Below are 23,636 nucleotides of genomic sequence, written 5' to 3' on the forward strand. Positions count from 1 at the left end.
CACTCCAAACTCCTACCTGGAATCTGCATGTAAAGCTACGTTCACTCTGGCTCATGCATCATCTCATCTAATCTGAATTAATTTGATACACTTTTTTGGTTAAGATTACTGGTAATGATGCATGAACAGGAAGGAATACAGCATACTACTTTTGATTTGTGCTTTGGGTGGGAGCTTATCTGAATATTGTTACTACCACGCAAATAAATCCCTAAAAATGCACTGTCTCTGTCAAATGGTCTCAACATAATAAATTGAATCTCAGGCTGTGTGCAACTGCAAAACCATTGGTGAACACCAGGGATCCTAGAAATCCATCCGCGACAGAAAAATGTGCATTTTGCATTTTTACAGAGACTCTTCAGTTTTTAAATTTTGTGGAAAAAATTAAAATATATATTAACTATTAACTAAATTTTACTAAAAGTACCAGTGTCACTTATTCAATGCATGCAACTTCCCCATCATCTTGTGGCTTATTTTTGAATGCGCTTTAAATTTACATAGCTAAACATACCTCAATAAACTGCTTCCAGCGTATAGAGGTTACTCAATGGCATCACAGGGGTTCGTATTTTAATGCATCTCAAATTTCACTTCAGTCTCCAGACATAATTAAACTTATGAAAAGATGCTGAAAACTTTAAAAATCACCCCAAAGACTGTGTCACTGAGTTTGACAAGGAGAAATTTCATGTTGATAGTAGGCTTCAAACTTGCTTAAAAATTATAATCAATAAAAGACTGTGTTCAACTGATACCTATATATATTGTGGCTAGGGAAACTAAAGTTCAGCATTTCATTTTCATTGCAGAAAACCATGGATTTTTATAGGGTGTTTTTAATCGGAGACCTTTGAGTTTTTTATCAGGGAAAACTAGGATCCCTGGTGAGCACCCATGCAGGGGAAAAAAACGAGATGAACCAGGGACCTCTAGTATAAATCCATTTTTAACTGTTATGGATGAATGATCAATTGGATCTGAGTTTTAGAATAATTCAGCTACTTGCTAAGAATAGTGTTGTTGTTTTTTAAAGGCATGTTCATCTTCCTTCTGATGGTTCAATATATTTAGTGCACTGTAATATGACAACTTAACAGGAGGCTGAAACTTTTAGTTTACAGCCACATACTGTGGAAGTTCACCCAAATATTCCATTAATATACCTCAGTTCCGGAATGGATAATTTAAAAGATAGGAAGGAAGGAATGAAACAAAGTAACCTCTAGCTCTTCAATTTGTCCCATTCAGGTTCCAATTTCTTGCAGGTTATTGTGTCAGAAAACTTGCAGATAAGAGGGTAAATATGGAGTGGCAGGTGTTTACTTCAACTTTCACTCCCTATAACAGCAGCCAAGAGGCTGCTCTGTGGATCCTCCATGCACGTAGTCAAAGGGGTATTCTGGGTTTAGGGGAGAAGGCTGTGGACCTGATTCAAAGCAAACTGAAGGTAATGGGAATCTTTCTACTCACTACAATGCGGCCCTGCCTGTTTATCTATATTCACATTACATAAATGATTTCTGCAAGGTGTGAAATGGATTGGGAAAAGGAGGGGCTGTGCATGGGGCTACTGCTAGCCAGAAAAAAAAACTCATGATAACACCCAATTTATAGGGACATTTACACAGTGTTTGAAAATTGTTTTCTTAATATCTCTCACTGAGGATTTCACCTAAATTCTAAACACTAAAACTAAGAATTCTATCTTAGTATTCTGTGGACTGCATCAGCAGTGCACTTAATTATACTTGCTTTCAGAATAAAATCATTAAACTTATCTAATGTCTTTTTAAATTTGGGGAATCTAAATGTATTTCCCACTTAGGGAGATGCAAAACCCCTTTTATTTACTACATCCATTACTTGAGTTACATTGCATCACATAAGGAAGTGTTCAATGATATAAACCAGTAACATAATATTAACAATGAGAGGAAGGAAGAGTCTTTTGTGTAAAACAAACAAACAAAAACTTAAATCACCTTTTTGATTCAACAGAATATGGACTGATTATTCTACCTGAAAACTGAATGGCGGCTGAACTAATCACATTTTTATTTGTTCGTGTTTTGCATAACAAGAGAACAGCAAGACTCTTACAGTGTGTTGCATATGAAATCATTCAGAAGTAAAGACAAATCATTTACATTAGTGGACGTCCAGGTTTGTATTAATAATCCAATTTGTTCCTTGTACTTGGCAAACTATTAGAGTACTGCACCATCTGTCAATATTTGGAAGCTACTGAGACTTCCTAGTAGAGAATTTATTTTTAGTAGTTAATATAGCTCAAAGGATCTGCTGCTGTCCTCCAAGCTAGACACATTAGTACTGTTAATCTTCTTCTTTAATCAGTTCTTGTAGCTCTTTATTCATTTTGTTAACTGTTGTCTGAACTATGTGTTCCATCTACCTTAAATTTGTCAGCCTTCCGAATTTATACCCTCTGTGGTCTCCTGAAATAATTTCTCTCCCTCTTTTCTAATGCTGTGCTTCCAACATATCCTATATCCCATGTTAGGGTTTTGTAACAGTCAAAGAAGAAGAGAGAGACGTGATTCCTTCCTGGGCAAGCCAATGCTCGGACCAAAGACAGTCAAGTCACCATACAGCAGCATGTAAGTGCTCTCTTCTCTTCCTCTTAGGTGCTGAGGATACCACCTTTGAAATGCTTCCACTCCTCGAGCTTGAGCTGTGCTCATGACCCAAAGATTTGTTTCTCTGCATCAGGCTGCTATTAGACTGCCAGGCCAGCCATGGATAACAACCCCTTTATTATCTAGCAAGACATTGTAAATAAGAATGGACAAGAATATTTCCAAGCAGCTATCTCATATTGGAAAGACTAGTTCAGCATAAAATTTTGGTACCAAAAACAGTAACAAAAATAAATAATGTACGTTCTAAATGTGTCTCACCAATGGCTCAAACAATCCATACTTTCTAGTCACAGAAACTCAGAAGGATTTTCACTTTAAATGGGTATAATCAGAAAACATTGTCACTGAGCTAGGCATGAGAAGTGGTAAGCTCCATAAAAGAGGCTTGCTATCATCTGAATTGAAAAAGGTCATATTTTATGACACTTTAAGCTGAGCTAACAATTAAGATGAATAAAAATGTGCCACATACTTTTAATGTCTACAACTATAGCACTCTGCTTCTCAATCTGTACTGCCTATATTTGCATTGTGAATAAAAATCTTGTAGGCAACGTGATAAAATTAATTCCCCCTCCCTTTACCAGTAAAATATCACCTGGACTAATACTGACCTGCTCCTTAAACACCATTTTTTTAAAAATACAATTTTTAAATATCTATTATACTCTAAAGTGTTTCCTGTGTATCTGCTTTTGCCTAATCTCTTCCATGACATGACAGACTTGCCATTAATTAAGTTACCAAGCCCGAATTCACCAGCATGTCTATCACATAAAGTAGGGCTTTAGCAAAGTAGTGAAAATACATTCTAAAAGTAACTTCTCATGGTTCTGTGATTTAAGAACATAAGAATGGCCATACTGGGTCAGACAACATGTCCACCTAGCCCAGTATCCTGTCTTCCAACAGAGGCCAATGCCAGGTGCCCCAGATGGAATGAACAGAACAGATCATCATCAAGTGATCCATCCCCCTGTTGCCCATTCCCAGCTTCTGGCAAACAGAGGCTAGGGACACCATTCCTGCCCATCCTCGCTAATAGCCATTGATGGACCTAGCCTCCATGAACTTATTTCTTTTTTGAACTCTGTTATAGTCTTGGCCTTCACATTTCTTATGTGGCAGTGATTAGCCCAGTGTGTTACACTACATTTATCTTGCACTTTTGACTGAATCATCTACACTCTATCTAGTCATCCATTTCTGCCCCAACTACTAACATTTCACATCTCTGAGCAGCTTCCCAGCAGCCATCGTCTTAAAAAAAAAAAAAAGAACAAAAAACCCAAGACACACAAACAACTTGCCACAAAAATAATTGTTTCCCCCACCAAAATTTTGGACTTGTTGCAATTCCTGTGGAGCTGCAACCTGGGCTTGTTACTCTTTCATAAACTACAACTAAAACCCTTGTGTGCTACTGTGAGAATAAAGTCTCTTTTTACTGCTACTGCAGCTGTTGTTCTGCCTGCCGATGTTCCTTTGTGCAGGGAATGTCTGCAAATCCTACCTCTAGTAAGAAATGCGAATGGGATGACCATGTCCACAACAGAGCACACAGCCCCTGAGTTTAAATCCAAACTCATCGCTCTTCCTGGCATATAGCTTTACTGGTATGTGACAAATTCTAACAAACACCAGACTAACCTGGTTCCCCGAGCTCAGCTGTCCCCATGCTATGTCCTCCTCAGCAATAAAAAAGGGAAAGCCAGGGAAAAGCATAACAGGTACTTACAAGCTGGAAAAGAAGGATACGGCAAGCAGATCCTAACTACAAAATGGCCACTTTGGAGTCACAGCCGACTGTCTCTGTCAAATTTAAAGGGCCAGCCCTAGAAAGGCATGCTGGAGGAAGCATGCCTCTCAGACAGCAACTGTGCATGGAGGAGAGTAAGTAGAACTAAGAAATTAAAGGGGCTGCTGTAGTAGGGATGCCAATTTTCTAATTGCAGAAAACTGGACACCCCTGCCCTGCCTCTTCCCCTGAGGCACCGCCTCCTCCCTTTCCTCTTGCCTCCGAGGCACCGCCTCCTCCCTTTCCTCTTTCCCCTGAGGCCCAGGTGCCAGGGATGGGACCGAGTGAACTAGAAACATGCCGCGGGGAGGGGCTCCCGCTAACTCGACCCCTGCCCCTAGTAGCTAGGGCAGCATAAGGCCGCCCCCTGCCTGGGCCCTGCTGACAGGGACAGGGGCCAAGCGAGCCAGAGTCGTTACCCGCCTCTTCCCTGCATGCTCAGTCCCTGTCCCTGGGCCTCTGCTACCCCCTAGCCAGGTTCTTTCAGGCAGAAGCAGTTCCGTCCTGCGCACAGCTACCAAGGAGAGTGCCTGAATGTGCCAGAAGGCACAGGGAGAGAAGGACAGAGCCCCTCTCCTTCCCCACCCCCGGCAAGCCAATATTGGGGGGGTACACTTGACCCCGCAAGCCCCTCCTATGCATTGTCTCTGGCTGACGGCACACTGCCATATCTCCTTTTCAACCAGACTTCCCGGTCAAAAACCAGACACCTGGCAACTCTATGCTTCAGGGTTATACCTATCACCTAACATTTCCCTCCAGCACCTCCTGTGTCCTAGCTTCTAGTTCCCTCTCTAGAGGGCCACTCCCACTTTCTTCACATCCCGGGTGCAGTTAGTTAGCAGTACATAACACAGATTCTCTTCCTCTCAAGCCTGCACAGTTGGACTCATGGTCCTAAGTAAATCTGGCTTTGGAAATGGAGGTGAATGAACAATAGGATCTATTAAAACTAGTTCAGAAATACTTCAGAATTTTACTGTAAAATATGGCATCAACAAGATGCAAAGCTATCTGTGTTATACAGATTATTGGCACTTATTTGGGATGAATAACTGGCTTTACCCCTTGTGAGTTATGCAGTCACTCCAAACTCATGTATGAAGATTTTATTAACATTACCACATCACCATGAACCGTACATCTGAATGCTAGCTAGCCTTACAGTCATCATCTGACTAGTTTAATGAGCCTATAGCACAAGAAAGGTAAGACAATGGGTACTTCCTATTGAATTCCCCCAGCTACCTTGTTCAGAAGCAGCCACCCATAAAAAGAGACATACTTTTCTCTTCACAGGCCGTTAGAGACAACGATTCAACTTTTCTTGTATACATAAATAAAAATATGATAATCTCTACTGCTATTTCTTAAGTCTGCAGGTATGAGTGAAAGGGCTTGGTCATTCTTTAAATGAAGGTTTTTCCAGGTGCACATTTAATAAAACATTAATTTTATATTAGGGCCAGACTGTGCCCCAAAAGATCCAAGTGTAAAGGGTAAACTTCTACGTGCAAATTCTGCATTCACCACACAAGGCAGGAGGATATGCTGCCACAGAGGAAAAAACGGTTACTCACCTTTTGTAACTGTAGTTCTTCGAGATGTGTTGCTCAAGTCCATTCCATTCTAGGTATGTGTGCGCCCATCTGCATGGACATCGGAGACTTTTGCCGTAGTGGTATCTGTAGGGCAGGCTGTGGCGCTCTCTGGGGTGCCGCGGTATATCAGGCACTGCCGAATCTACACCCTCTCTGTTCCTTCTTCCCGACAACTCTGATGGAGGGGTAGGAGGGCGGGTAATGGAATAGACATGAGCAGCACATCTCGAAGGAGGATAGTTATGAAAGGTGGGTAACTGGTTTGTCTTCTTCAAGTGCTTGCTCATGTCAATTCCATTCTAAGTGACTCATAAGCAGAATCCTCGATGGTGGGCTCAGAGTTCAGACTTGCGGACTGGAGCACCGCTGTGCCAAAACTGAGCTTGCTAGGTCAGGGCATGATGCAAAGCAAATGTGGGGATGGATGACTAGGTTGCGGCTCGACAGATTTATTGGATCAACACCCAAGCACGCCTGCGCCCTAGTTGAATGAGCAGTCACAATCGTCGGCGGGGGCACCTTTGCCAGCTCGTAACAGTAGCGGATGCAGGCCGTAATCCAGGACGAGATTCTCTGGAAAGACACTGGACAACCCTTCATCCTGTCTGCGACAGCAACAAACAACTGCATAGACTTACGGAATGGCTTTGTTCATTCTATGTAGAAGGCCAGTGCCCACCTGACACCTAGGGTATGCAGCCTGCGATCCTCATCTGTTGCATGAGGCTTTAGACACAGGACCGGTAGCTATATGTCTTGACTAGTACGGAACTGGGAGACGACCTTTGGCAGAAAGACTGGGTGTGGGCACAGCTGGACCTTGTCCTCATAGAAGACCATATAAGGCAGTTTCGATGTGAGCACCCTGATTTCAGACATCCTACGGGCCGAAGTTATAGCAACCAAGAAGGCGACCTTCCAGGAGAGAAGCAGAAGGGAGAAGGAGGCCAAGGGCTCGATGGGGCATGAGCCTTGACAGCACAAGATTCAGGTCACAAAGGGGGCCCAGGTCCCGGATATGTGGATAAAGGTGCTCCAGATCTTTCAGGAACCAAACCATCATTGGATGGGCGAAGACTGACCTGCCTTGGAACAGAGGGTGGAATGCTGAAATGGCCGCCAGGTGAACCTTGACCGACGATAGTCACAGGCCCTGGAGCTTAAGATGGAGCAAATAGTCCAGGATGCCTTGCAGTGGGGCCTCTTCTGCATGAACGTGATGATCCAAGGCCCAACACATGAACCACTACCACTTTGCCACATAGGTGCCCCTGATGGAGGGTTTCCTGTTACCCAGCAGAACCTGCTGCAAAGCAGCAGAACACCACCTTTCGTCCCCACTCAGCCATGCAGTAGCCAGCCTGTTAAGTGCAGCACTGCCAGGTTCAGACGCAGCAGATTGCCATGGCTCTAGGACAGTGAATCCGACTGAAGAGGCAGCTGCAGCGGGGTGGCTCCCGGAAGACTCAGCAACATGTCGAACCAGTGTTGACAAAGCCACGCAGGGGCTATGAGGATGATTGTTGCTTTTTGTCTTGCTTCACCTTGAGCTGGACTCTGTGGATTAACGGCACTGGTGGAAAGGCGTACATCAGTGCTCCCAACCACGGAATCAGGAAGGTGTCCGACAGGGAGCCCTTATCCCTGCCCTGCAGAGAACAGAACATGTGGCACTCTCTGTTCTGCCTGGAAGCGAACAGGTCCACCTGGGGAGTCCCCAATCTGTGGAAGATTAGGCTGATCACCTCCTGATGGAGCGACCATTCATGGCGAGACGAGAAGGTCCTGCTGAGGCGATCTGCCAGGATGCTACCAGATGAATGGTATGTTGCACACAAAAGTCCCAGAGGCTGAGTGCTTCCTGACAAAGGGCTGAAGACCTGGCACCGCCATGCTTGTTCATGTAATACATCGCAGCAGTATTATCTGTGAGGCCCTCCACCACCTTGCCTTTCAGGTGGGTGAAGAAGGCCTGGCAGGCTAGGTGAACTGCTTTGAGCTCCCTGACATTGATATGAAAGGCGAGATCATTGTGGAGCCAGCGGCCGATCCTGGTTGCTGAGCTCGCCCAGATGGGCTCCCCAACCCAGATCTGATGCATCCAAGACCAGGGTGATCAATGGAGATGGGATCACAAAGGGGACTCCCTGCAGCACCGACCTGGGATCCCGCCATCAATCCAGAGACAGGAGGACATGGTTCAGCACTGTGACCACTCAGTCCTGTGGATGCCTGCTGGAGGTGTAGACCGAGCCTAGCCACGCTTGCAGAGGCCACAGATGAAGATGGGCGTAGCTGACCACATATGTGCATGTGGCCCATCAATTGCAGGCACATGTGGGCCAGGGCGAGCTGGCTCTTTATGTGGGAGATTAAATTTGACATGGCCTGAAAACACGCTTCCTGAAGGAAAGCCCTGGTCCACATGGAGTTGAGGACCACTCCAATGAACTCTATGCATTGGACTGGCATTAACATGGACTTTTGGACTGGCATTAACATGGACTTTTCTGTGTTTAACAACAGGCCCAGGTCATGCAGGTGGACCACATCAAATCAAGGCTCCTGCACACCTTCCCCAGAGACCTGCCCTTGATGAGCCAGTCATTGAGATACAGAAAGACCTGGACCCCTCAACATCTCAGGTAAGCCGCCACTAGTACCACACATTTCGTGAACACTCTGGGGGCCAAAGACAGGACAAAGGGTGGCGCTGTGAACTAGAAGAGGTGCCTGGCCACTATGAAATGCAGGAAATGCCTGTGTCCCGGGGATATGGAGACATGAAAATAAGAGTCCTTTAAGTCAAGAGTGGCGTACCAGTTCCCTGGATCCAGGGATAGGATGATGGAGGCCAGGGAGACCGTACAGAACTTCAACTTGTTCTTGAGAGACTTGTTCAGGCTATGCAGGTCCAGAATGGGTCTGAGATCCAGGCTTTGCCTTCAGGATTAGGAAGTAGCAAGAATCCTCTTCCCTCCATATCCCAAGGAACCTCCTTCCCCAGTCCCCAAGCCCAGGAGCTATTCGACCTTCTGAATGAGGAGTTGCTTGTGAAAAGGATCCCTGAAGAAGGATGGGGAAATGGGGAGGCAGGAGCGAGGGGCAGCCAAAAATTGCAGGGTAAAAACCCAAGCCACTATGTCTGGGACCCAACAGTCCGATGTAACCCGCAACCAGGCTCAGAGGTAGGGAAAAAAGGTGGTTGAGGAAAAGGTGGGAAGGTTCCCGACTTTTGGCTAGTGCATCACTCCCGAATGCGTCCTCAAAATAAGCACTTCTGGCCCCCTTGGTGCTTTGCCGGGCAAGGCTGTGCAGGAAACTGGGACATTGAAGGGCGGCAGTGACTAAGCCCTACATTCCTTTTCCTTGCAGGTGCCTGCCGAGGCTGCCACTGTCGAGGTGTCAGGGGAACCTGAAACAGCTGTCTCAATGTCTGAGGTGTGTGCATCCCCAGAAAGTAGAGGGTCACCCGTGTGTCTTTCAGGCTATGCAGACGAGCATCCGTTTGGTCGGAAAAAAGGCTGACACTGCCAAACGGGAGGTCCTGAATAGAGGCTTGCATCTCCTGGGACAGGCTGGCGGTCTGGAGCTAGGAACTGTGCCGCATGGCCAACGCTGAGGTGACCACTCAGGCATCTGAATCAGCCACATCCCAGGGCATTTGGAGGGAGCACCGAGCTGCCACCGTCCCCTCCACCACCAGAGTTGGGGACTCCTGGGACATGGAGTCCTTGACCTTCAGGAGAGAGTCCCACAAGTTAAAGTTATAGTGACCCAAGAAGGCCTGGTGGTTCGCCATCCAAAACTGGAGGCTAGCTGTAGAATAAATTTTTCGACTGAAGAAATTCACCCTTTTGGCCTCTTTATTCTTAGGCGTGGAAGAGGTGGGCCCCTGTTTATCCCTCTTGTTGGCTGCCGACATGACCAACTATCCTGGTGGGTGTACAAGTACTCAAACCCTTTCATGGGAACGAAGTACTTCTTTTCTGCCCTCTTGGAAGTGGGCAGGATGGAGGACGGGGTTTGCCAGATGTTTTTGGCAATGTTCAGGACCGCACCAGGAGTGCGATGTGGGCCAGGGTGGATGCTGATAACAAATTAAACAATGTGTCCATCTGCTCCTCCATCTCCTCTGCCTTGAGGCCCAACTTGGAAGCCACCCTGTGGAGCAGCACCTGATGCTCCCTAAAATCGTCCGGCAGGCTAGCTCTCGAGGGGCCCGCCATCGACTTGTCCAGACAGGAGGAGGAGGATTGGACTACCAGCGGAGGGCTGGTGGTGTCCTCCCACACCAGAGAGGGCGGCCTAGGGGTGGCTAGTGGCTCCTCACCCGTGATGGCTACCGGAGCATCCCGCATCGAGTCCGGTACCATCAGTACTGCCTTCATCCTGTATCTGGTTCGGTGACTGAGGACTCGTGGGAGCGCGGCAACGGCATGATGGGAACTCCCCAGGCATTCCAATAAGGCCATTGGGTCGGCCACTGGCCTTGCTGCTAGGATGGCACTGATGCCGTAGATGTGCCCTCTGGAGCCCAATTGTGTTGCTGTCTGGGCAAAGAGCTGAACTGCGCCTCCAAGCCCAAGATGTTGTCCCCTTCCGGTGACCAGGGCAGGGCTGTCGAGGCTTGGGTCTGGCAGGTCACCATTGCCGCCAGTGAACAGGAACTGGGAGGGTGTCGAAAGCACTGTTGGCTTGGGCCCTTTACTGCTCCCTGGAGTCGGTGGTGGGTCCTTTCGTGGGAAGAAACTCTCTGGGGTTGAGCCCTTTTGTGGGTCCAGAGTGGGCATAAGCTTGGTTGGGCTTGCTTGGTGCCATCTTAGGTTTCTTCTTCAGCACCGGCAATGGGGATCAGTGCCGGGAGGAACCCAGTGCTGGGGGTTCGCTCCGCACCAAAGTAAAAGCACTAGGTGCCTCATCAGCGCAGCTCCAAAGTTGAGCGCAGAGCAGCCTGCCTCTGGAGGGCCCTGATACATATATTGCAATCCTTCTGAACCAGAGGACAAAAGTTTTTACTTTTGCGACAGCACTCCTTTACGGGGATTCTATGAGACAGCGTAGACAACTGGCACAGAGTGGGCAGGAATCTTCCTGGTGACTTCTATAGGAATTGGATTCAGCCCTATGAAAGCAAAACTTGCAGGTGCAATTTTAAAGTTTGGCATGAGGATGGCTGAGCTATTTTAACTGTGCACACAATATTTGCAGGCAAATACCTCCTAAACAGAAAAAAACCTGTATCTATATGTATAAATGGGGGGGTCGCAAATGCACTGGATAGACCCACAAACGTTAAATTTTCCATCCATCTACACAAATAGCCTCAGAATTAAAAATCTAATTATGGTACTGAAAGGAAACTCATGATAACTTAATTAAATTATTTGCAGTAACATCTAGAACATCGTAGGCTCCAAAAAGACATACAAAGAAGGGTCAAAAAGAACCAAGGAGTACTTGTGGCACCTTAGAGACTAACAAATTTATTTGGCCATAAGCTTTCGTGGGCTGAAACCCACTTCATCGGATGCATGCAGTGGAAAATACAGTGGGAAGATATATATACACACACAGAGAACATGAAAAAATGGGTGTTGCCATACCAACTGTAATGAGACTAATCAATTAAGGTGGGCTATTATCAGCAGGAGAAAAAAACTTTTGTAGTGATAATCAGGATAGTCCATTTCAAACAGTTGACAAGAAGGTGTGAGTAACAGTAGGGGGAAAATTAGCATGGGGAAATAGTTTTTACTTTGTGTAATGACCCATCCATTCCCAGTCTTTATTCAAGCCTAAGTTAATGGTGCCCAGTTTGCAAATTAATTCCAATTCTGCAGTTTCTCACTGGAGTCTGTTTTTGAAGGTTTTTTGTTGGAGAACTGTGATGTTTATGTCTGAAATTGAGTGACCAGGGAGGTTGAAGTGTTCTCCGACTGGTTTTTGAATGTTATAATTCTTGACATCTGATTTGTGTCCACTTATTCTTTTGCGTAGAGATTGTCAGGTTTGGCCAATGTACATGGCAGAGGGGCATTGCTGGCATATATCACATTGGTAGATGTGTAGGTGAACGAGCCTCTGATGGTGTGGCTGATACGATTAGGTCCTATGATGGTGTCCCTTGAATAGATATGTGGGCAGAGTTGGCAACAGGCTTTGTTGCAAGGATGGGTTCCTGGGTTAGTGTTTTTGTCGTGTGGTGTCTGGTTGCTGGTGAGTATTTGCTTCAAGTTGGGAGGCTGTCTTTAAGCGAGGACTGGCCTGTCCCCCAAGATCTGTGAGAATGAGGGATCGTCCTTCAGGATAGGTTGTAGATCCTTGATGATGCACTGGAGAGGTTTTAGTCGGGGGCTGAAGGTGATGGCTAGTGGTATCTGTTATTTTCTTTGTTCATCTGTCCTGGAGTAGGTGACTTCTGGGTATTCTTCTGGCTCTGTCAATCTGTTTCTTCACTTCAGCAGGTGGGTACAGTAGATTTAAGAATGCTTGATAGAGATCTTGTAGGTGTTTGTCTCTGTCTGAGGGATTGGAGCAAATGCGGTTGTATCTTAGAGCTTGGCTGTAGACAATGGATCTTGTGATGTGGTCTGGATGAAAGCTGGAGGCATGTAGGTAAGTATAGCGGTCAGTAGGTTTCCGGTATAGGGTGGCATTTATTTGACCATAGCTTATTAGCACTGTAGTGTCCAGGAAGTGGATCTCTTGTGTGGACTGGTCCAGGCTGAGGTTGATGGTGGGATGGAAATTGTTGAAATCATCGTGGAATTCCTCAAGGGCTTCTTTTCCATGGGTCCAGATGATGAAGATGTCATCAATGTAGCATAAGTAGAATAGGGACAGTAATTGAAAGGTTAAGATTTTCAAAACAAAACTTCCATTCCGGAGTTTTTCCAGTTGTCTGTTAAATGTATGGCATTGTCTAAAACTCAAGACAAGTGCCAGAGAAGTCACAGAAATAAAATATATGGTCATTATACCAAATGTAGATTCTGATGTTTTTTTCTTTTTGAAGTTGGGTGGAGAGAAAAGAAAGACACTGACCAGTAAACTCTGAATGCAAAAATGTGTTCAGCCTAATCTTCCCAGTAGGATATGAAAAGTGTCAAATAAGAAGGTCTGCACAAAGTATACTAAAGTGCTCTATAAACCATGTAGAACTTGCACTGCAATACCCACATTCATATGGCAATATCAGTTTTGGCTTAACAGTAGTCAGGTGAGGTCTCTTCTACACAATATTGAAATTAAAAGGCTAATTGCAGGGGACATTTTTAAGTATTACACTATCCCAATAAATACTTTGCCACAGGGTGATGAGCCCTGGAGATTAAGACAGGGCCAGGGCCAGGGCACGGGCACCTATGTCTGAATGATTCGACCCTAAGCTAATTGATTAATTAGGCCCTGGAAGAAACAAACCAAAACAATATTAAAAAGTGGACTAAGAAGAAGAGCACAAAACCAAGAAAAAAGAAGTGGGGAGGAAAAAAAAACTATAAAATGGAAACTATCCTTAGGCAAAACCAGGAAATAAAATCTCAAAAGTAAAATGTGGCAAAAGCATCTTTGTCAACCACAAACACGTGTCAAAAACATAGCAACTAAGGAGAGAGGAAAAAAAGAACCTGCATTCAAAAAAAAAGCAATGAAGTGAGGAGAGAATTCTCAGCGCACGCGGCAGAATATTATAGATGGCAATAGAGGAAGATATAAAGCATGCGTGAAAGTGTAATTTTTGTCCATTTGATCCCTTGCAATGACTCATCTAGAGGCATTATAGTCCCTCTACCGATAGGGCCCTAGACTGGCGTTCAGGAGATATAGAGTCTATCCCTGGCTCTGCCACTGGCCTGCTGTGTGACCGTGGGCAAGTCACTTCCTCCTTCTGCACTTCTATTTCCCCTCCCTCCTTTTGTGTGACTTGTCTCCTCAAAGTGTAATCTCTTTGGGGCAAGGACTGCCTTACTATGTTTGTACAGTGTCCAGAACAACTGGGATTCAAAACACACCTGGGCCTTCTAGGCATTCTAATTATAAAATTACACGCAGCAAGCCTTTGGTATGCTAAAGCGGTGCAGGAATCTCTTACGGTGGTTGGAACCCAGTCCTTGCTGAAACTGTAACCAGTCAGTCGAACATTTATTTCGGTCTAGCTTTTGTATCATTATGTATTATTTGAATTACTGTAGTGCCTAAGAGCCCCAATCACGCACCGGGACCCCATTGTGGTAGGTGTTGTACAAAACGGCTTCTAATCTAAGTAGGATTCAAATCTGCACAGTGCTGAATCTATTGTGAGACGCTAGGCAGAAAAAAAGTTTCCAAAATCTCAAATTTTTCCAGGACAGGAAAAGTTTCCCCCATACTAAATTGAAACAGAAAGTCAAAAAAATCTCAAAAACGTTCGCAAACTGAAAAAAAAAATTCAGTTTGGCTCTACCAAAATGTTTCATTTTGATAATTATGAAACATTCCAGTTTGGTTTTAAATTATTTTATTTTTTTTATTATAAATTACCTTAAATTTTAAAATAAAGTCATTTCAAACTGGAAAAAAAAAAAAAAAACTTTGTTCTGAAAATGCCATAATGAAGAGTCTGACAATTGCAAAACTTTTCAAAAAAAATTGAAATGGGAAATTTGTCAAAACCAGTCCTTTCTCGGTAAAAGTTTTGGTTTCAATGTACCGTATTTTTCAAACAGAAAAAGGTTTATCAAAAATTTCCTGACTGGCTTTAGTGCCGAGTACATTTACTTGCAATGTATTTCAATGGAAGTTGAGGGACCAGCGCCGTTGAACATATTCAGAGATGATCCGGAAAAACGGGTAAACAGTGAGGTGACATGGTTTGCAGACACAAAATTACTCAGGATAGTTAAGTCCAAAACTGACTGCAAAGAGTTATAAACAGATCTCACAAAACTGGGTGACTGGGAAACAAAATGGCAGATGAAATTCAATTCAGATAAATGCAAAGAAATGCACCCTGGAAAACATAATCCCAACAACACACACAAAATGATGGGGTCTAAATTAGCCGTCACCACTCTAGAAAGAAATCTTAGACTCATTGTGGATAGTCCTCTAAAAACATCTGCTCAATGTGCAGCAGCAGTCAAAAAAGCTAACAGAATCCTCGGAACCATTAGGAAAGGGATAGATAATAAGACAGAAAGTATCTTAATGCCATCCTATAAACCCATGTTAAACCCACACCTTGAATACTGTATGCAGTTCTGTTTGCCCCACCTCAACAAAGATATTAGAATTGGAAAAAATATAGAAAAGGACAGCAAAAATGATATGGAACAGAGTCTGTATGAGGAGAAATTAAAAAGACTGGGACTGTTTAGTTTAGAAAAGAGATGACTAAGGGGGGATATGATAGAGGTCTACAAAATCAAGAATGGTATGGAGAAAGTGAATAAGGAGGTGTTATTTACCTCTTTACATAACACAAGAACCAGGGGCCACCCAATGAAAATTTATAGGCAGCGAGTTTAAAACAAGCATATGGAAGCACTTCTTTACATAAAGCACAGCCAAATCTGTGGAACTCATTGCCAAGGGATATTGTGAAGGCCAAAAATATAACTGTGTTCAAAAAATAAATAGATACAATCATAGAGGATAGGTCCATTAATGATTATTAGCCAAGATGGTCAGGGATACAACCCCATGCTCTAGGTGTCACTAAACTTCTTACTGCCAGAAGCTGGGACCATATGACAGGGGATGGATAGGGTTGCCAACTTTGATTGCAGAAAACTGAACACTCTTGCTCTGTCCCACCCCCGAGGCCCTGCCCCTACACCTTTTCTGAGCCCCCCCTCCCCACTCCATTCCCCCTCTTTCGGTCCTCACTCTCCTCCACCCTTGCTCACTTGCTCTTTTTCACTGGTCTGGGGCAGGGGGTTGGAATGTGGGAGGGAGTGAGGGGTCCAGCTAGGGGTGAAGGCTCTGGGGTGGAGCCAGAGATAAGGGGTTGGGGGTGCCGGAAAGGGCTCCGGGCTGGGGCCACGGAGTTCGGAGTGTGGGAGGGGGTTAGGATGCAGGAGGGGGTGCGGAGCACGGGCTCTGGGAGGGAGTTTGGGTGCAGGAGGAGGCTCAGGGCTGGGGCAGGGGTTTGGGGTGTGGAAGGGGGTGCAGGGCACAGGTTCCCAGCGGCGCTTACCTCAGGCAGCTCCCGGGAAGCAATGACATGTCCCTCTGGCTCCTAGGCCGAGGGGGGCCAGGACCAGGGGGTCTCCGTGTACTACCCCGTCTGTAGGCAACATCCCCACAGTTCCCACTGGCCGCAGTTCCCAGCCAATGGGAGCTGTGGAGCTGGTACTTGGGGCAGCGCCTGCACCATGGGCAGGGGCAGAGCGGGGAGCCGCCCCCCTGACCGCCCTTGCACCCAGGAGCTGGTGGGACATGCCAGCCGCTTCTAGGAGCCATGTGGAGCCAGATGCTGTGGCCAGCCGGACTTTTAGTGGCCTGGTCAGCTGTGCTGAGCAGAGCCACCAGGGTCCCTTTTCAACCGGGTGTTCCGGTTGAAAACTGGAAGCCTGGCAAACCTAGGGACGGATTACTCGATAAAGTGCCCTGTTCTGTTCATTCCCTCTAAAGCATCTGGCAATGGCCACTGTCGGAAGACAGGATACTGGATTAGATGGACCATTGATCTAACCCATTGTGGCCATTCTTATTTTTTTATGTACTTGAGACCTTGCACAATCAAGCCTATAGTGTCCTTTGCAATCTCTCATCATATATTAAAGAGTAGTATTATTTAACCTGGAAAATAGAAGAGTTAGTGGATTCCTATTTGAGGTGTAACTAGAGAGCAGTGTGGTTTTGGGATTATTTCATTTAGGGCATCTAAAGTAGAAGCAGTTCAACAATACTTCCAGTGTAAGAAAATTTACTATTCAACTTCCTTTAATTTTTGATATAGCTGTTAAAATGCAGAACAAATGTGTGACTAAAATCATTTTAAACCTGTGGCTAGAAACTGAAAGGAACTGGATAGTCTCACAGGTCACGTATTGACGTGCTGCGGTGGAAATCCAAGATAAAAAAATCTGACATAGTTATCAGTGTTATCTCCAATACAAGAAGGCCTTTCAAGAAAGCAGCTTGAAACCTGACATGCTAGTCCATCCTGAATCCAGTATTTGCTGTTCATTAATTTAGAGATGGATTAAGCATCTATTACTGAATGGCTCTCAACATTATGTGTAAAGTAATTTGAAAAAATGATAATCCAAGCAGGCCTAATGTTTTAGGAGCAGACCCTCAGCACCGAAGCTATCCTCTTGCTGCAAATAAAGGCATGTAAATGGTCATCTATGAAATGACCCAAGCAATTCCTCTTTGTGAGTTCTGAGAACATCTACAGAGGATGTTATTTACTGGTATGATACAGTCGGTGCCTTTTAGTAGGAGCTTGATAAATGTGCAATAAAGCCTGAGTCCTCATCCATAAAGGTTGAGGAGACTGTTGTAACTATTTTCACTGTAATCAAGGCAGTTGCAGCAGTCCCGTTTTATAAATAAACTGTATGCTAAAATCGTCATTATTGTATAAACAAAATAAACATTACACAATAAGATATATTTGGTATGCAGGGAACTTAGGCACTGTGTATTGTATTGCAAATAAACAGTGACAGTTATACCAAAGGAACCTAGAACAGATCTACTGGTGCAGGCAATTCAGCATTCCGCTTCTTCCAGTAGTGTTCGGTATCAGATACTGAAGAGAAAAGTAACTGTCCCTCTTTCCCCCACTCCAAAAAAACCCAAAACAAATTGTCAACAACCCCAATTCTGCATATGAGAAATTCCTTCCTAATCCCCACATTCTCAAGTGATAAAAAATCATGCCAGGCTTTGAATCATGAAATGTGGTTACTCTTATCTCTTAGCTTGTATAGCTGTAGGTGTTACTAATGGTCAAAGTTATATAGCTCATTTAAAAATCCAGCCACAATGTTTGTTTCAGGGACCTCCTGTGAAGGTGAGAGCCACAGGCTGACTCTGTTCTGCACAAAGCAGAGTTTCATTTGAATGCTTCAAAATTACTGCAGTGTAGTTTAATTTAAAGTAAAAGTAAGGGACAGTGGGGACAGAGAATATCACAAATCTGAAAACTGAAATTTTCATTTTTGAAGACTGAAATGAAAATTTCAACTTGAAACAAATTTTTCAAACAAAAATCTCGAATCAAAACAAATTCTCCAGTAAAAGTGTTTCATCTGAAATCTTCACAGGAACCAATTTCAAATGTGACTGGCTTTAGATATCAACAGCATCAAAAGGATAACTGGGGGTTTGACATTAGGTCTTGTTCCCACTCATATGACTGAACTGATCATTAACTTTGGTCATGGTCTCAGCCATGGTACATTAGCAACAACCCTGGGCATCCATCCACCTTTCTGTAGGGCATGGAGCTATCTTCATCTCTGAGTGTACATCACAGACTCAACTTCCTAGGTTTGAAGAGCTGATGTTGATGAACTTCAGTCCTGTCTACATTCCTCTGCTTAATCCACCCTGCCGTATGTGTTAATGGGTTTCACAAAGTGCTATTTTCCCATGCTTCTAAATTATGTTTATCAGCAACAAAATGACAAATTACAGAAACTAAACAATACTACTGGAAATAGAAGAGTCATCCATGCTTATATATTAATTCCATTCTAAAAAATTATATCCCCTCTAACTGGCAAAACAAACACTTACCTTCTTCCACCCTTTCTAAACTCTTAGGGGCAGCGACTATCTTTTACTATGTATGTATAGTGCCTAGAGAAATGTGGCTCTGATCTTGGCTGGTACCACCATAAACACAAATAATTAATCAGAGTGCCATTGCATGCAACTGAACAAAGTGCCAGGTGGACAGGAAATATGGAAATTAATATATAGTACTTGTACAGAATATCTGCTAGAATACATGTTCTTAGCCAGTTTTTGTTTTGTTTACTTAAGACTAAAGAAAGAGTGCAATTCTTCTAGTATTTTTAGGATTATAACAAAGAAATACCATGCCATTAGTAAACTAACAAATTGTTTCCAAGCTTGGGTCATCAAACTTTAAGTTAAGGTTCAATTATAAAAGCAAAAGTAACATACCTGGAAAAGAATGTGTATAGTTGGTTCTTTCTGTTTCAGATTTTCATTCAATCCTTGCTGCTTCTGTATACGTGTATCTGAAAATTTCTTCACCTGAAATTAGATTTACATTATGTAAGATTTCTTATGAAGATGGATACAGCAGTTGCATCAATTACTCATACACGCTATAGTAACTTATCTGAGTGTTAGACTACTCTATTGTTCCGATATTAGATATGCAAGTTAGCCTATATAAATTGTATGTATGTTTATGACAACCACGCAACAAAAACTATCTGGCATATAAATACAATTGTAGTAACTACACAAGAATGAGGCATCTACATTGCATGAGCATTTTTGAATACACAATTCTATAAGCACAATTTTTCAAAACAGTCTCCTAATATTTACATGTCCTCCAATTTAAATGGGATGTAATGATTCATTCATGAGCCACAAACAAAATAAAATTTAGTTTTCTCCAATTACCAATAAGTAAACAAGCATAAAATATAGTATTTTAACAGCCTAAACTTTCTAAGTATCAAATTACAGTGAAATGTATATGGATAAAGATGAAATTTTAAACAAAAAAATCCTACTTTTTAAATCTGAATGTGCACATGCAACAAATTGGTTGCAAAAGAAAAAGTTTCCTTGTCAAATGGGCAGAGAAAATAAATTGTCACATCTGTTGGGCCAATGAATGTTCCCCTATTCACATCCCATTGCTCTCACAAACAGGATTTTGCCAGTAATGGATATGCTCTAGGGCCAATGGTATATAGGAAGAGGTTTTGAATTTTGCTACTACAGTTCAAAGGGTTAAAATTAAAAACACTCCTGAATGGGAGTGGATAGAGAGGGAACATCACCTCTCTTTGCCCTTATAAGGCTGAAAATGGTTCGAGATGTTCAGATTATTATGTCTCATTAAGCCACTGGAAAAATCTGGAGGGACTTTTCTACAGCAAGTGGAAGAAACTTAAATACAAGAGAATGACAGTACAGGTGTATGAAAAGACAATCAAGAGGTATAGGTTGAACAAAGACAGAGCACCTTTCTAGTAATGGGAGGATGATAAGTTATTCTTCCTTAATTAAAGGGATTACATATGATTAGTGATCAATAAATGCCAGGAGATGTAAGGTATTTATTTCCAATTCTGGAGGCATTAGGACCCAGGTTGTATCTCCCCTCCACCCCCACTCCCCACACACATAGGCTTGCAAGAAAGCTGCAAAGAGGAACCAGCCAGGACTCAGTCGGGGCAAAAGTAGCCAAGGAAGGGACCTTTGGAAATCTTTCTAGAGTTCTGACTGGACTTTCTCTGCCCTGTGCTGATTGGCTATTTGCTCCAACCCTCCCTCTTCCCCACAGTCTCTTCACCTCTCCATCACTCCTCTTACCCTTTCTTCCTCTTCCTTTCAGTGTCCCCTCTTCCCTTCCCTGTTCTTTCCATTTAGCTGATGCCCTCCTAACTAAACCTACCAACAAGAAAGAAATCATTGCACTAACATGACATTTGTTGTCAACCCACTGTTCACTCTGCTGGTGTATTCTACCCCTCACCAACCCAGGTCTGTCATGTCTATTTAGATTGTAAGCTCTTTAGGGCAGGGACGGTCTCCTACTCTGTGCACCAGCAGCCCCATTCTTGGTTGGCCCTTAGGCACTATTATAATAAACATTAATTATTAATATTTTAAACTGACTTGTACACCGTGAATACTGAAGTATTTTAGCAATGCATCCTCTAGTTAAATAACAGAGTAAAATTCATCTCTGCCTGCAGCCTCTCCGTAGGCGTTTGAAAAATAAAATCCACCAACTCAAATCCATGGGAAGGCAGTGAGGCTAGAGCACAGCCTCTCAGCAGCTACTACCGTAACTTCTCGCTTAACGTAGTTATGTCCCTGAAAAATGCGACTTTTAGCGAAACGATGTTAAACAAATCCAATTTCCCCATAAGAATTAACGTAAATGGTGGGGGTTAGGTTCCAGGGAAATTTTTTTCACTAGACAAAAAACTACACACATACATATACACATACACAATAAGTTTTAAACAAACAGTTTAACACTGTACACAGCAATGATGATTGTGAAGCTTGGTTGAGGTGGTGAAGTCAGAGGGTGGAAGAAGGTGGGATATTTCCCAGGGAATGCCTTACTGTTAACTGACAAACTAGCACTTGGCTGAGGTGGGAATGCTGGAAAACGACGAGTGCCTCACTAAGGTCTGATTTAAAAGATCTTGCAATGACATTTTAGATCCATGTACATTTATAAAGGGTGGAAATGTACACACTGGCCCTAATCGTGCTCTCAGTAAAGTCAGCAGTAAGATTTCCATTGACTTTAACGGAAGCAACACTATAACTATCTGGCTGAGCCCTCAAGGGATAACACATTGTTGTTAATGTAGCCTCACACTCTACAAGGCAGCATGAATGGAGGGAGGGGAGACAGCGTGGCAGACAGAGACAGAAACACACACCCTGTGTGAGAGAGAAAGATGCACATTATTCCTTTAAGTATGCTGACACCACTTTAAGTACACTGCCTTTTTAAGTAGATCAGGAAGTTGAGACAGAAGCTGTGGCCAGCAAGTTCCCTCTGTCCTGAGCCCTGTCTTGTCCCCACCCTGCTCTACCGAGAAGGGGTAAGCGGGGTGCAGGAGCAGGGGGAGGGGGACACCCTGACATTAGTGAGGAGTTACTCTACTTTAGCCTATAGGCTAGAATAGTAGCCACTGCCCCTCTGTATCTCTAATATAAGCAGTTTGGACCTCAAGTGGGACACATTGTGGGGGTGGGAATGATGGAAAATGACAAGTGCCTCACTAAGGTCTGATTTAAAAGATCTTGCAATGACATTCTAGATCCATGTACATTTATAAAGGGTAGAAATGTACACATTGGCCCTAATCGTGCTCTCAGTAAAGTCGGCAGTAAGATTTCCATTGACTTTAACGGAAGCAAGAGGAAACACTATAACTATCTTCTGCCGAGTCATATCTAAGGCCCCAATTCTGTAACCCCTACTCATGCTTAGTAATCCTGTTGGGTTTGATGAGATTACTATCCTACAGTATCTATCTACGATAACTAAGGGTTGTGGATCTGAGCCCTACAGTATACAGAACCTTACAGGCTAAGGAGGTACATAGCATGCACGATACTATACCTAATACATTCACAGTTATACAACAGAAGAAATTCCAGCCTAAGTAACAAGACTTCTGATGTTTTCCAGGTTCTTTAGTGGGATGTTCGCCAGACAATAACATTGAACTTTGTATACTCTATGTGAAATTGTTCCACCACCACCACCCCTCCTGGAACTTCTCAAATAAAGAGTGTATATTCTACACATGTAGCTCAGTGCTAGATAATGCAGTTTATTTCCCAGGAGAAACATTCTCAGTATTTCCTCTCCTTAAAGTTTCAAGTCTTCTACAGGCTTGGAGACAAACCAAAGAATCCCTCTCTAGAGCACTGGATCTTTTAGTGTTGCAATTTACAAGAAAAAGCACCCTCTTTAATACATTAATGGTTCCGCTTTTTACATACACATTCCACATACAGTTCCCATTTAATGTCACTGCAGGTGATTCGGATATATGCCAACTTGTATGAAAGTTTGAACAAAGAAAAACATTTAGTAACACTATGCAACTACTGTAGTTAAACTGTTCACATATCAGAGAAAAGCTTTATCAAAGTTTTTCATTTAAACAGTCTTTAAAAATAAACTTATAATAATAAGCTGAAATAACAGTTCCAGGGCATGAGATATGTCGAGATACCGTCCATTTTGGTAAATTTCATCATCATAGGATTTAAAAAATAATAAATTTCATGATTTCAGCTATTTAAATCTGAAATTTCAGGGTAGTGTAATTGTAGGGGTCCTGATGGAAAAAGGAATTGGGGGTGGAGGTCACACGGTTATTGTGGGAGGGTTACAATACTGCTACGCTTACTTCTGTGCGACTGCCGGTGGCGGCGCCGCCTTCCGAGCTGGGCAGCTGCAGAGCGGCAGCTGCTGGCCGGGAGCCCAGCTCTGAAGGCAGAGCCATTGCCAACAGCAGCGCAGAAGGAAGGATGGCCTGGTATGGTACTGCCATCGCCACCCTTACCTCTGTGCTGCTGCCTATAGAGCTGGGCCCTCAGATCAGCAGCCGTCACGCTCCAGCTGCCCAGCTCTGAAGGCAGCAGCGCAGAAGTAAGGGTGGCCTGGTATGGTATTGCCATCCTTACCTCTGCACTGCTGCTGGCGGGGCACTGCCTTCAGAGCTGGGTATCAGGGCAACAGCTCTCCAGTCACCCAGCTCTGAAGGCAGTGGAGAAGTAAGGGTAGCAAGACCACAATCCCCCTCAAATAACCTTACAACCCCGCTTCAACTCCCTTTTTGGGTCAGGAGTCCCAATTTGAGAAACACTGGTCTC

The sequence above is a fragment of the Eretmochelys imbricata genome, chromosome 12, assembly GCF_965152235.1.
Source record: "Eretmochelys imbricata isolate rEreImb1 chromosome 12, rEreImb1.hap1, whole genome shotgun sequence".
NCBI classification, from domain to species: domain Eukaryota; kingdom Metazoa; phylum Chordata; order Testudines; family Cheloniidae; genus Eretmochelys; species Eretmochelys imbricata.